Here is a 15637-nt window from a genome sequence, read left to right on the forward strand (position 1 = left end):
CTCAAGAACACCTTCTTTGAATTTAGTACAACATCCAATTGGACTCGACAATGAACTGACTAGATGTTGGTGGTCAAAGGTCAAGGCCACTGTGACTTTGGGTCTGTCTAAACAAGATGACTCAATAAGGCTTTAAGGGGATTTCCTCGGAATTTGGCACCAACGTCCGCTGGATTCAAAGACGTACTGATTAGCTTTTGGTGGTCAAAGGTCAAGGTCACTGTGACATTGTGAATTGTGAATTTCCTCAGATTTGACACAAACGTCCACTTGGACTCAACAATGAACTGATTTGAATTCGGTGGTTAATGGTTAAGGTCACCGTGACCTTACAAAGCATGTGTTCGTCCATGGAAAAAAATGTCAACTGTCATGGCTACATGAGTCGAGACGTGTTGTAAACTGTAACTTTGCCATAACATTTTCAAGTAGATATCCAACGTAAAAGCCTGAACATTAAAGTGAGCGTTATGTCGCATAAGACAATAAATACATATTCAGCATTTATTGGTAAATATGAGATAAAGACATCATGGCAGCCACTGATTGGTCGCCCTCGTGTTCAGGATAACGATTCAGTTGAACGAGTTAATGCCGCACTGTATTGCTAGAAGTCCTTGGACAATCTCTGAAATAGTCTTCGACAGACAAATTAGCTGCAGATTGCTTTGTGCAAACAGAGAGAAAAGACCAGAAACAACAGTGTTTCCCTCATTCTCTCCTGCAGGCCTTCTGTAATGTACCTTTGTTTGTATGCATTAACATCACAAGGCTTTTACTATGTGCCGAATGTGCTCAGCATCACAACTCGTGTCTCCACTGTAACACCGAGCGCTCACAGACTGACACTTATTCGTATGTAAATATACACATAAATATATAAGGAACGTCGGTGCGAAGCAGTTGGATGGCATTAAATTGAGGATACGTGTGAGGCTTTCTTAAATATCCTGCAGGCATATCATACACCCAGCACTGCTGCCATATTCATATTTTTAACCCCTTAAAGCCCGGTTCCACATCGGTTTTCTCATGCTGCGTCCAGACGCCTTTCACGAGCTAATTCACCGCTTCGAAACTTGAGCAAAATTGTTTCTTTTTTTTTTGAAAAAATGGGGAAAAAAGGTGCCAAATTAGCAAGAAATAAGCCACAAATTGCAAAAAAAGGGTACTAGATTTATTAAAAAAATTTTTTTTACAAAAAAGATATAAAATAAATAAATGTGCACATTTTCTTGTTTCTATTTTTTCTTTTTTTGTGTTAATTACTTTCAGCTTATTTTCGTTTTAATTTTTTTATTTGTATTTTTATTCATTTATTTTTTCTTGTCAAATTGCACATTACAAACCAAGTTGCTTTTAAACTTTTAAAGGGATAAGTTTCTTTTGAAAAAATGGGAAAAAAGGCGCTAAATTGGCAAGAAATATTCCACAAATTGCAAAAAAAAAGGTACTAGCTTTATAACTATAATGCTTTTATTTATTTATTTATTTTATTTTTTTTTTACAAAAAATGATATAAAATAAATAAATGTGCACATTTTCTTTTTTCTATTTTTTCTTTTTTGTGTGTTAATTACTTTCAGCTTATTTTCTTTTTAATTTTTTAATTTGAATTTTTATTCATTTATTTTTTGCACATTTTTTGTCTTGTCAAATTGCACATTACAAACCAAGTTGCTTTTAAACGTTTAAAGGGATAAAAGTTTCTTTTGAAAAAATGGGAAAAAAGGCGCCAAATTGGCAAGAAATATGCCACAAATTGCAAAAAAAGGTACTAGATTTATAACTATAATGCTTGTATTTATTTTTTTTTTACAAAAAATGATATAAAATAAATAAATGTGCACATTTTCTTGTTTCTATTTTTTCTTTTTTGTGTTAATTACTTTCAGCTTATTTTCTTTTGAATTTTTTTATTTGAATTTTTATTCATTTATTTTTTGCACATTTTTTATCTTGTCAAATTGCACATTACAAACCAATTTGCTTTTCACTTTTAAAGTGATAAAAATATATGAATTTGTGTGTTGTACAATAGAGATAAAGTATGAATAGCATGTTAAATATAGCCTAGAATTTTGAATAATTGCACTTTGAAGAATTATTGCACCGTAAAAACCCTATTGCAAATTTGGAGTATAATCAAAAAACAAAACAAAACAAAAAAAAGGCTGTGTTATGAAACTAGACTGTTTTTTAAGGTATCGTATGAAAAGATCACTTGTACAAAAAAAAAGAAAGTTTTAAGTAAAAATTGCTTGCAGGTAGAAGAGAGCAGAGTGTTTTTTTTTTTTTGTGGAGCTTTTATTTGCTTTGGCTCTCCAATATTCTCCATAGGTTTTCGACCACTCACAGAGCTGCTTTGCTAAACTTAAGTGGGATAACAGGCCTGCGTGCAGCAGACCAAGAGGCAACTAGCTCCGGGAGTTTAAATATCTTAAAAAAAAAAAAATCAATTTATTTAGGCCACAATGATGCTGCTAAAAATACATGGTGGAGGGGAGAGAGGGGGAAAAAAAGCAGTTTTTCTGCAGGGCTAAGTGAATACCGAGCGGTCCATCTCTGCTCTCTGCATTCCCTTTGTATAGAAAGTGATGGGGTCAGTGCAGACGGCTTTGAACCATAAGCACAGTGTAGATTTAACAGTCGGGCAAATCCCACGAGGCTCAGATCAAAGTGTCAGATGCAGCAGCCAAACCCTCTACTTGTTCCTGAGCTGGCAGTTTTCTGATTTTGGATGTTTTGTGCACTGTGAGCAAACTTATAATGTTTATTATAGATATCTGATTAAACAAACTTAATAAAACGATGCTGCGGTTTAGTCTTTTTAATTTTTTGCAAGCTCCTTTTTTCTCTTTTTTATGTTCAGAATTTAATTACAATCATGTGACAATAGGTCTTAAATGTTATTAAAGGTTGTACCTAAAGAGTACAATAACACATGTTTTTTAACTACTCCTAAGTGTTTGAAGTTTTTGTCGAAAATGAAAAAAAAAAACAAAAAAAATGCTTCAGCACCTTGGATAGCTCCACCGTACACAGCACTGGAGACGAGAGAGAGATATATATATTTGAAAATATTATACGCACGTATTGTTCAGAATTTGCCGAAATCGTCAAAATCACATTAATAACGTCAGAGTTAAAGATGGAGAAGGCGTTTCAGTTTTTGTTTTTTGTTTTTTTACTACAGAAAATTTGCAAAAACAACAAAATTGTAGACTAACGCGTGTAATATTTCAGCACCTTGGATAGCTCCAAAAGAGCTCGCTGTTTTTATCAAAACAGCTGGCAATTAATTGACTGCTGCTGTGCTTGTATAGATTGTTTTGGTGAATTAATTTATTACAAAACATCATATCTTTTTGTTACGGTTTTATGCAAAAAAAATAAGCTTTATTGTTATTATTTATTATACAATTAATATAATTGTTTTATTTATTATTAGTTAGTAAAATTATTAGTAAAATACGGCAATTGCATAAATGTCGTGAGGTAAAAAAGTACAATATTTCTCTCTGAAATGGGTAAAAGTATAAAGATGCATGAAAACACAAGTACTTAAATGGAAATACAGTATTTGAGTGAATGCACTCTGTTAAATTGCACCACTGATACTCAGCAGGTGAATGCACTTGCTGTTGTGTATCTGCGTCAGTGATTAGTTTTTCCTGTGTTCGGGTTTCGGGGTTCAGCAGTGCAGAGCTGTACACTCCTCCAGCAGACCCCCTCCCTGCTGCTCAAAAGCTCTCCAAACAGCTCGGCGGGGGCTGGAAAACAGTATTTGCACGGCGAGGCGGTGAAAATGAATTCAAGGCCAGGTGTAAAATCAGAGGGAGTTTCCGTCAGTCGTGCTAATGAGCAGCTGAACGATTCCCCGACTAGAGTTCCACGCATCATTCCTCGCTCTTAAACACGTAACTTCGTTTGCCTTCTTGACCCCGAGAACGCACCCCGAGGATCCGGCCTCTGTGTGGGCCCCACAGTTAAGACGGAATGAGATATTTTGGGCGGAAATGCAGAAATAGATTATAAACTAAAATCCGAAGCCACTTTTTCTTTTTAACCAAAATTTCATAGAGATGCATGAAAACGCTCCAGACCAGAGATACTCAACCTGCTTTGCTTGGGGGCCACTTCTACAAAATGACAGGAGGCCAGGGGCCAGTTGCAGCTGCCCCATACATGTTTCTAGGATTCTAGGACATTTCTAATGAAGGACATTTCTAGGATTTAATTATGTTTCTAGGATTTTGGGACATTTCTAGGCTTCCAGGACATTTCTGGGATTTTAGTACATTTCTTGGATTGTAGGACATTTCTAAGATTTAAGAACGTTCCTAGGATTTTAGTACATTTCTAGGATTCTAGCACATTTCTAGGATTTTAGTACATTTCTAGGATTCTAGCACATTTCTAGGATTCTAGTACATTTCTAGGATTCTAGCACATTTCTAGGATTTTAGTACATTTCTAGGATTCTAGCACATTTCTAGGATTTTAGTACATTTCTAGGATTCTAGCACATTTCTAATTTAAGGACATTTCTAGGATTTAATTATGTTTCTAGGATTTTGGGACATTTCTAGGCTTCCAGGACATTTCTGGGATTTTAATACATTCCTAGGATTTTAGTACATTTCTAGGATTCTAGCACATTTCTAGGATTTTAGTACATTTCTAGGATTTTAGTACATTTCTAGGATTCTAGCACATTTCTAATTCAAGGACGTTTCTAGGATTTAGGTATGTTTCTTGGATATCAGGTCATTTCTAGGATTCTAGGACATTTCTAATTTAAGGACGTTTCAAGGATTTTGGGACATTTCTAGGATTCCAGGACATTTCTAGGATTCCAGGTAATTTCTAGGATTCCAGGTAATTTCTAGGATTCCAGGTAATTTCTAGGATTTTAGGACATTTCTAGGTTTTAAAGCATTTCTAGAAATCATAGAACATTTCTAATTTAAGGACTTTTCAAGGATTTAAAGACATTTCTAGGATTCCAGGACATTTCTAAGATTTATCTGCCTTTTTTAAAAAAAGGATTTTAGGATCTTTCTTGGATTTATGGGATTTTTTTTTTATATGATTTAAGGACATTTCAAGGATTTTAGAGCATTGTTAGGATTTTGGGAGTATCTGGATTTTAGGAAGTTTCTTGAATTTAATGACATTTCTCTGATTTTAGGACATTTCTTGCATAGTAGGACATTTTTTGGATTTTCTTATGTTTCTAGACTTTTGGGACATTTCTCACATTTTAAGGATATTTCTAGGATTCCAGGACATTTGTAGGATTTCAGGATATTTCTTGGACTTCAGGTCATTTTATGACTGTTCTAGGATTTCGGTGTGTTTCCTAATATCTTCGCAGTGTGGTGTTAGTACTTCTACTTCAGCAAAGGATCTGAATACTTCTGCTGCCACTACTCTACAAAACAAATGTGCATTAATCGGACAATGGTAGCATTTTTGGCAAGTTTTTCCGATTTCAGAACATTTCTCAAAATGTAGGACTTTCTCAGATTTCTAGGATTTTAGGAAGTTTGTCGAATTTGAGGACGTTTCACAGTATTTTCACATCTGAATATTGCACCACTGCTCTACACAACAAATGTGCAGAACTACACTGGAGGCTACAAGTGACTGCCTGAATACAAAATTCAGAGATGAGGGATGTCCTGAATGTTGAATATCTATGAATTCAAGTACCACCAGAAAAAAAAGAAAAAAGAAAACCCAGTCAGAAATAGAGTGACTTCTACTCAGTGAAGTAAGAATAACAGCCAGGTGTTGGACACGTCCTTTTGGGCGCTGCAGTGATTTCCCCATGCACTCTTTGACTTTCAGGCTTAAACGAACCGGAAGCGTCTAAAAGTTAATTGGCAACTGATGCAGAATAGATGGAAAAGAAAAGGAGCGCTGTGATAAAGATGATTGTTGAAGGAATCACTACAAGCACCGATCACAACGCGGGGAGGTTATAGCCAGTCAGCAATCACCCAGGATTACTCTCCGGCCAAACAAATAATCCATCTTAATCCAGCGTGGCAGCTGTGTGACTGTGGCCTTCCACCCTGCCACTTAGCGTCCAACAGATAGAGCTCTAATGCAGCTCTAATGAACATTTGACAGAGTTTGTTTCCTCACTCTGCTGACTCACCGAGCGGGAGACATGCGTGATTAAACAAACTAATGCCCGCTGCTTATGATTTTATGTGATTAAACAACATTCCTGAAACCAGGCAGCGAGAGCTGCAGCAACGCCGCCGCCTGCCAGACGCTAATGGGCTCTCAGCGACCGCGGCCAGTGAGCAGAGTGCTGCGAGGCGCGGCCAGCCTTTTTTTTTACAGGTCAAGGTCACAGACTGGATTTTTGTCCCTACAGTCCGGCTTTGCATTCTGCTTTTTTTTTTTTTTTTTCCACGGTGAGCATTTTGGAGAGTTACCTCTGGTGTTACTCTAACAGCTGCACCCCAATTCAGTTTGTGGTTAACGGTCTGCAGAGCTTATAGGCAGACGTTCATGCCGCAGCGCATGATATAAAACCGATGCTGTTTGCATCGATCTGTCAGATATGTCAGTATTTTTTACCCTTATGAGACAAAAAAATACAAAATTCCTCACACTATTCCATATTTTAAGTGGTGGAAGAAGTATTCAGTTGCTTTAGTTAAGTGTAAGTAATAATACCAAGTAAAAATACTACTAGTAAACCAGTAAAATTCCTCCACTGAAAATGGTACTTCAGTAAAAGTAAGTATAATCATGTACTTAAAATTTAAAATGTAAAAGTACCCAATGCAGAAAAAATGAAAAAAAAGCAAACAAAACAAAAAACAACAAAAAAAGCATGCCACAATATGCAAAATTACTTTCAAAAAATAGACAAGACACCCCAAAACTCCCAAATTATCAAAAAGCAAAACAAAAAAATCACAAAAAAACAAACAAAAAAGCATGCCAAAAATTACTTTAAACACCCCAAATGATTAAAAAATGAAACAAAAAGTAGACAGAAAACTACTCACAGGAGCACGACGCAGCTTGAGCAGGTGGACACATGAGGACACATGAGGACACTAAGAGGACAGGTGTGTCTGAAAACAGAAAATAACACAAGACATGACACATTAGGGGCTTGACTTAGCACTGGTTTTTGCTGACATGCAGTGAGTGGTGGATGAAGTATGCATCTCATCTAATTAAGTACAAATACCACACAAAATATACTCTGTTGCCAGTAGAAGTCCTGCATTGAAAATGGTAAGTATAATGAGGAAAATGTACTTAAAGTATGAAATATAAAAGTATGCAAAAGAAAAAGGCAAAATGCAACATTATTTTGACACCATGAACTCACAAATTATTTAGATAAATAAATAAATAAATAAAAAAAGTCCAAAACTCAAAATTGTTCAAAAAGGAGAAAAAAAGAAACACAACCCCCCCATGACATAAATAAAAGACCCGAAAAACTTCAAAATAAAAAAAATGCAAAAAAAAGAGGAAAAAACACCTACAAAAAAAAGAAAAAAACTAAAATTATATATAAAAAAAAAAAAAAAAAATTAAAAAAAAGAAACAGTACAAGTACCTTGAGTTCACATTTGAGCACAGTACTTGAATAAAGCCCCCTGAAAACCCTATTATTGAAGGGCTAGACTAACATGGTGGTACCACTGGATTCCTAAGGTATTTTAGTGTACTACCAGTAGCAGTACTGCAACACTATGGCTTTAACACTCAGCCCAGTACACCCTCTTAAAGATGGGAAAGTTGGCCGGCGAATAACGCTAAATTACAGCATCACATTTGATGCATTAACGCTGACCACCGCTTTTTAGTGTGTTTTCTCACAAAGAGACGAGTGGATGAAATTGCTCATGTTGTATTTTTTACTGTATCTTCGTCCAAGATGCTGATAGTAGTCACCATTGGTACAAGTTTGCAAATATGGCTATCTTCCAGAAAGCAGTTCCTCGTGTAGGTTTATATTTGGGTTATTGTGTTTTCTGACTTAATAACCTAACTTGTAACTGCTAAAAAACAACAAATAAAGTACTTATCAAGAGGATTCAAGTTTAAGCAATAACTAAAGCCTTGATTCAACATGTACATGGCAGTAGGAATGTGTGGAAACTCCCCCAATACAAATATAACAGCAACAATGACCTTTTCCAAAGTACTTCCTGCCCACTGGCCCTCTGAGTGTCACTACACATGGAGTCACCCTGAGCCGTAAAGAGCCCTCGGCGTTAAGGTGAACGGTATAAATAAACATGCACATGCTTACAATTCCCCACCATGAGGCAGAGCCTGTCACCGTGGATACCGATGGGCGCCTTACTCTCTTGGCTGATGTGTGAAATTATATGAATTACCCTTGGAAAAAAAAGGTGCTATAAAGTAAATGCTTCCGCTTGTAAACAGCATGAGATGAAAGTATAGTATTACATTTCTGAGAGACTGCAGGTGATATAGGCTATTGGCAAATCTGATACATGAACACCGCGCTGATGGTAATACATGTGTTGCCTTTGGAAAGATATTGCGAAATGAGAGTAACATTAAGTTGTCACATAAACTTACGGCCACACAATAATCTATTCTGAAGGCCGACTAGCCGTAGAGGTAGAGCGGTAAAGTCCTCTGCTGAGCATCGAAGGACTTTCCGGACATGAGTTCAATCAGGAGAAACTCAATCAAATGAGATGAGGACTATGGTGATGGTGGCGCATGCAGATGTGGACCATTTAACTTTTTTGTTTTAAATTAATTGTCTTTTCAGTTTTGTGAGTGGATGGCCTATAGAGACAAAATCATCGACATCGGAGAAGGAAGCGTTGGGTTAATTGAGACGATCACTGCCTCCTGTAGCATTTTAAGACCACCCAGTCGGACCAGTTGGACCAGTTGGACCAAAAACCACCAAGAGCAGTGTGAATGCCCCAAGAATTGAGTGCTGTTCGACTAAAAAAGTGGAAAAGATGGTATAGACTCAGGCTGGACCAGCAACATGAGACCGGAAACTGTGTTCTGAAATCGTTGCAGAGACCTGGCTCCATTATGGCATCTCCAACTGTGTTGGCTGATTGTTTTCAGTGACTGTTGGTATGATTTTCAAGCATTTTTCAAGCTTTTGTACTGTTTCTACGTTATATTACCAAAAAAAAAAAACCAAATGCACCAAAATTCGTACATATCCAGCCCATTCTCATTCCGACGATAGCGCCATTGGCAAAAATGCGCAACAGCAAGAGGTACCTTTCTCTGCAGGATGGTGTCAGGTGCATACAGAACTGGATGTGTTGTTATATGCCTGCAGACAGCTGAACAGCACCTGACGCATCCACCCAATACGTGCACAGCGGTTGCAACATGACAGGACAGAAACTGTTATCGTCCTTCATTGTTGTATGAGGAAACACTGAAGGACAATATTGTTTTATATAATTTAGAGTTAACATATTCATGCACGGCAGCTATGATAAAGTTAGTGGAAAAATCATACTTTTGTCTTTTCTTTTTAAATAACAAAAGGTAATCCGGATAGCAAGACAAAGGACACGCCCTTTGACCACCCCAATGTCCAACTCGCTACATAAAAGAAACACTACTTCCCACATTGGTACATTGGTAAGATTCTGTATAAAAACTTTGTTTTTATGGATCCTTCATTCACTGCAACTTGCCATTATATTTATATTGCAATACAGTTCGATAGGTCACATCTTTTCCAACATGTTCCAACAGGTTGAGACTAATGTAGGTCTCGGTGAGACATATCAATAAATAAGCAATAACACCAGCGTGACATGTGAGATATCTCCAGTTGCTACACTGTTTGATTTTCAAAGTTCAGCTCCTGAGAAGTTGTACGGTTTGAAGAGTCAGAATTCTGATAGATGAAGCAAAGAGGCATTTTTTTTCTTCCTTGACAGTAGCCTCAGCGGACCATGATGCAATGCTGCCAAAAGACGGGTTGCATTCATGCTCGTCAGCTGGATGGATTTATGTTACATAATTGAGATATTTACGACAGCGGTAGTGACACCTGCTCATCTGTCCATCAGGTGCTCAAGTCGAGACAACTGAGTGTTTTTTGGACGTGCAAGTCAGGTGAATCTGATGCAATGGCACAAAAAAAGACAGCAAGATAAAGAAATGCATGACAACAAGGCTTGTACAGCGTGTTTAAAGGATAGTTCGGTGTTTGCGAAGTGGAGTTGCATGGGGTCTTTGGAGGGGTCAACAACAAAATGTAGCCACCGTCAAAAAATCGAATCCAAAATAACCAAGCAGCTGCTGGTCTACCACTGCCGCCATAGTTTATTTTGGTATAACGTTGGTGTCAAAAGGGTTAGTTCAGATTTACCAATGTCACACAGAAAAACAAGCTAATTAACTGATTGAAACAGCGTGTTCAGAGAACTAAATGACTGTTTTGTCAATAAAGTCCAATGGCTTTGACAAAAACCAGGCCATTCTCATTCCGAAGTCGTCAAACACTGCCGCTTTGCCAGAAACTGACACCAAAATCCACCTTTTGTTGCCTAAATCTAACTATGTGCGTCTGTTTCCACGCAGCATTGATTGCTGCATCCTAGAGCGTCAACAGCAGACGCAAGAGGACACCTCGTGCGGAATATGTAGACTTGGAAGTCCACTGACAAAGCGGCAATATCTGATGACTTGGGAGGAGAACCTGTTGCGGGACCATAGATGGGGAAGTGAAGCCGTTAATGGCTTAACCTTTGGAACGGGATTTTTAACGATAAGTCAAAGCAGGAAAAAAGTACTTTTTTCTTTAAGACAGAAAGGACAGTAAAAAGCTTGGTTAGGGTTGGGATGCTTGGGGTTAGGCATTGACCTTGAATGGTTTGGTTCAGGATAGCCCACAGGTTAGGGAATAGGACCATAACCCATCTGGTTTCTGGTATGCATCGGGTAACGAAAGGCTGAATCATGAATCAAAGTTGCTCCAAATTCAGGTCCATCCAACTCAGTGTTAAAACACGGCAAACTCCAGCTGCAGCACTGAAACATGCACTTCACCTTAGACTTGATGATATATCCTGTGCCTATTGTGATCCATGACACCCCATCTGTCTGTCTGTCTGTTCTCTATGGCAGCTGCCATTTATGATTTGGATCAAAAGCCCGGTTGGTCAGCGGATCGCTTGGAAATTGCCGCGGTCTAAGGTCGGGGAGGGACTGTGGGCCACATCAATCCAAATTCATGAGGTTCACGGGTGACAAGGGACATCTGCGAGGTGCACTTCTCTGTTTGAGAAGCAAGGATCAGTGACAGGTCAAGGAGAGGAAAGGGTGAAAATATCCAAGCAGACAATGGAAACACCTCTGGCAAATCGCAAAGAGAGGAAAAAAAAGGAGAAAGGAAGATGAATCATATGTACAAGGGTCAAAACCCAGAAAGGTCTTAACCACATACCGAATATTTGGCTTACTAAAAACTTCTTTGTATTTATTATTCAACATTTCTATAAGTGGAAGAGCAAATATATCACGTGTGTACTTCAACAGATCCAAGGTGTGATCGAGGATGCAAATTACGTGACATCCGCATTCATTTTAATGCAATGAAACAGAATTTTCAGTTACATTACGCACGTTGCCTGACCCTAAAATAAGGTTAAGTATACATTATCATATTTTAGTGGGAGATCTGCACGTTTTCTGATCTGCTTCTGATTCAATTTGCTCTTGATACAAACTCAACACTCCCCTCGTGATAACCTGTATTTTTTTCGATTTTTTTGAAGTGGAGTTGTATGAGGTACTTATCCATGGTCAGTGGAATAAGTACGCTTGGGTGGTATCATGGTTTAACAGTATAACATTGTACTTAGAAAATCTCAAAGGTCATAAATCAGGTGCTCCTCTCTCTATTTAACTCATTGGATGTATATATATATATATATATACATGTTAATGTCATATACTACACTTTAGTTCCCTAAATTATAGTTTCATTCCATATGTTACTGTATATATCATTTCTTTAAGTGTCATTTGATATATACCCAAGATTTCATTACGATTTCATTCCATAGACGTATTTTCTTGTCCGTTCCATGTATTTGACATCCATGCCATACATCACTTTATTTTGATATTTTCAAGTTGCACTCCAGTCATTCATGCTCCAGTCCATATATCACAGTTTCAACCTGTATATTGCAGTTTCTTGCCCTATATATTCAAAGTTCATTCTATATTCAATATGCACTCCATATATCCAAGTTCCACTCCATACATTACAGTTTAATTCTATATATTCAAGTTCTATTCTATATCTATATATAGATATAGATATAGATATAGATATAGATATAGATATAGATATAGATATAGATAGATATAAGTTTAATTTTTTTCATTAAGTTTATTTCCATTTATTCAAGTTTCTATAGGCACTGTTTAAATGGAGGGAAGTTTTCCACTGTTAATTTCAACATAGTACCCATGTTGTTTTGGTACAAAGCTGTTCAAAAATTGCTCTAAGTAACACGGTTTATTTTAAGTGGCAAAGACGAGGACAATCTCCAAAATTCGAGCACATCAAACCAAAACTCAGCTCAGTGTGATAGCACCAGAGTTGAGTGATGCTGTTTTTGGTATTTGTTGGAAACGACACAGGGTGGAATCGCAGGCTGGAATTTATCCTTAAGTGGGAGCTGGAGGAAAGTGTCATGACGGAGTTTGCAGATGGATGTCCTCAGACCTGCAGAGCATAAAGTCTTACCTTTCCAAGACTGTCCGGGGAGCGCAGAGCAAATACTCAGAGTCTCTGCCTGTTTACAAAAGCTGAAATCTCAGCAGCCCCAGAGCAGCACAGGAGTGACTGGCATTGATCTGTGGCAGCCTATGGTTATTTTGCGGGAAGAGACTGTAAAATGTTTCTGACGGCTCCTTTAAAGATCACGCTTTAAAAAAAAAAAAATAAGGGGGCTGGAGTAAGAAGCCATCTGCTTCGTCTCTATTGCATCAACACACAGACAATGCTAAGTGTTTGCTGAAGAGGCCTTGTCCTTGTCTTCACGTGTCAACACCAGAGAGCCGGCTGCTCCTGAAGAATCCCATCGTCATGCCTCAGCGGTCCCTTTACTGCCTTTATGTATCTGTTTGCTACCCCGAGGCGACAGGAATTGTCTGTGCTTAAACACAGAGGAAGAGAGGAGTCCTCGCCGTCTCAGATCTCCCCCCGTCTCTGTCTCTTCGCATGCGGTTACTGCCACTGTTTGTCTAAATCATCAGAGGCAAAGCGTGTCCTCTGTGAAGTATTAAATGCCACACTTCTTGCCCTCAACTTGTGGTGCCGCTGTAAGTCTGCAGGTCTGACAGTCTCCTCGTTCTGCAGGAGAGCGCACGCTCCGTCCATCCGTGCACACTCCATCCGCGGCTGGATTTACGCTATGCTGTGCAGGAGTACACTGTAAAAAGTTGATTTTAGGTAAAAAAAATATGGGAAACCGATTGCGTTGAAGTTGGAAGTAAATATAACTGTAATTTAGGTTTAATTTACATCTCATTGTTACGTTTACTCAAAATTGAGCTGTATTTACTTCATTTTGTGAAGTTCTTGCAACTTAAAAAGTGACAGTAAACCAAATAATTTTGGCTTAACCTCATCAAGGCGATTTTGTTTCGTTAACATGTTGACACTATACTTGGTTTACTGAAGTTGCTAAAACTAAAAGAACAATATCACTCCACTTTCACTTGTTTTTAAGTTGCTACAACTTCACAAAATTGAGAAATGCAGCTAAATTTCACTTTGATATGTGATAACCTGATCATATATTTTAAGCTTTTGAAACCTGGAGCAACATCACTCTTTTTATTTTTTTCAAACATGAGGAAAACAAGGATATGAGCATCTTGAAATGTTCCAAAAAATGCAAGAAATTAGTAGTTCAGGAAATGATTTTTAAAAAGCAAGGGAAAAAATATTTTTGTAACTATATTTGTTTTTTTTTTTGTTTTTTTTTTACATTTTAAAATTTTCCTTTTTTTCTATTTTTTTTTTTTTTCCAATTTTCAGGCAATTTTCTTGTACTTTAAAAAAAAGTCTTTACATTTTTTACTTTACTTTTTTTTTGGAATTTCTTTTTTCAGTACCCACTGCCTTATTATTTTTTCAATTTTAATGTTTTTATACTTCTGTAAACCAAGTTTACTGTGGTCCATGTGTGAATTCTAATGGTTTCAAACTAAAAAAATATTTTTAACTGTCTTTTTCTTTTCTTTTCTTCATTTTTAAATATTAAATGCCCATGAATCTGTGAGATTTCGCTTCCTATAATTGATATATTGCCATAATTTATGATTTTTACGACATAATCTGGAGCACGGCTCGAGCAGACTTGCAACACTTCCACTAAAACCTCCACTCTGCTTGTAGTTTGGATGATGACGTCATCGGCGACAGCTCCATCCTGCAGCAGTTTCGGCTCATACGGGAGGAAGGAGGTCGTATGTGTGCTTTTCAGAGCTCCACAGGTTGCGGGTGCTTCTGCAAATCCTGCTGAACATTTGATTTGGCCTCGCGCGGGCAGCAGTGACGCTCCCTCATCAGTCTTATGAAAGTCACCCAGTCAATCTGGGCCAAGCCACTGACTGAAGCTGATATATACTTCAGAGGCGAGGAGGATACCCCCGACTGCTGAGGGTTATGATGTGGGGAAAAGGAATAAATGATGACGATATCAAAGGGAGGCCTGCCTCATGTGCAGCTCTCTGCCCGTCTCTTGCTCCGCCATCGAGTCCCGCTGTAGGCCTGTTTTCTCCGACATGGTGATGAGAAACGCGGCCGATTTTATTCATGTTGATATGAAATGAGCTTGACCTTGATATCACAGGGAATCCCGCTGACACTTTAAAGGATTCAGCATTCGTTTTATCATTATCTAAATTTAAAAAACAGGCTGTTGAAGGGAAAGGAGATCGTTTGTGGATTATGAGGAGCCTTTGATTGTCATTGCTTTCTTCGGATCACTGTGCGTAAGGACGACGTACACGGACCTAAGCTTGTTCCTATTCCCAGATCGTCAAATACCATTAATATTACCAATAATATTGACGCCAAAGTAACCTTAAGCATCTTAACAAGATGCACCAGGCTATAATTTTTAAGTTGAAAACCCATTCATTGCCATACTTGATGCAAATGATGCAGTATAAACGGCAAGAAAACCTGCACTGAGGTGGATTGATCAAACAAACACAGGCCTTTCACCCAGAAGACCGCATTCTAATTAATTATTTTAACCATCTTTTTCTTTCAAAATCTATATAATATTTATTTTCTCTTTCTTTTCAATTTTTAGGTATTATATATATATTCTTGTAGTTCTTTTTTCTTTTTCTCTTTTTCAAATATTTTGAAGGATTTTTTTGAAAAGTTCTGTCAAAAACCAATAGGGGAAAATGTAATGGGCAACTTGGTGAGAAGTGTTCCGCAAAATGCAAGAAAGTAGATTTTGATTTTTAAAAAGCTAGGGTAAAAAATGTCTAGAAAAAAGTACAGAAAATCTGTATTTGTAGTCATAACTACATATTTAAAATTCTAAATTATTATATGTTTAATTTTCTCTCTTTTTTTCTG

General features: G+C 37.5%; 1 long non-coding RNA gene across 1 annotated transcript in view; it reads right to left on the minus strand.

The window, feature by feature from the left end:
* The window catches only part of LOC148185527 (uncharacterized), a 214197-nt gene that overhangs the window by 86972 nt on the left and 111588 nt on the right, over nt 1–15637 (minus strand). Inside the window, exon 7 of the long non-coding RNA XR_015775836.1 lies at nt 7038–7106. This is a non-coding gene — a long non-coding RNA (uncharacterized LOC148185527). The remainder of the gene's footprint in view (nt 1–7037; nt 7107–15637) is intronic.

This window comes from Plectropomus leopardus, chromosome 24 (assembly GCF_026936395.1).
Source record: "Plectropomus leopardus strain MGB_pleo_1.0 chromosome 24, ASM2693639v1, whole genome shotgun sequence".
Taxonomy (NCBI): domain Eukaryota; kingdom Metazoa; phylum Chordata; class Actinopteri; order Perciformes; family Serranidae; genus Plectropomus; species Plectropomus leopardus.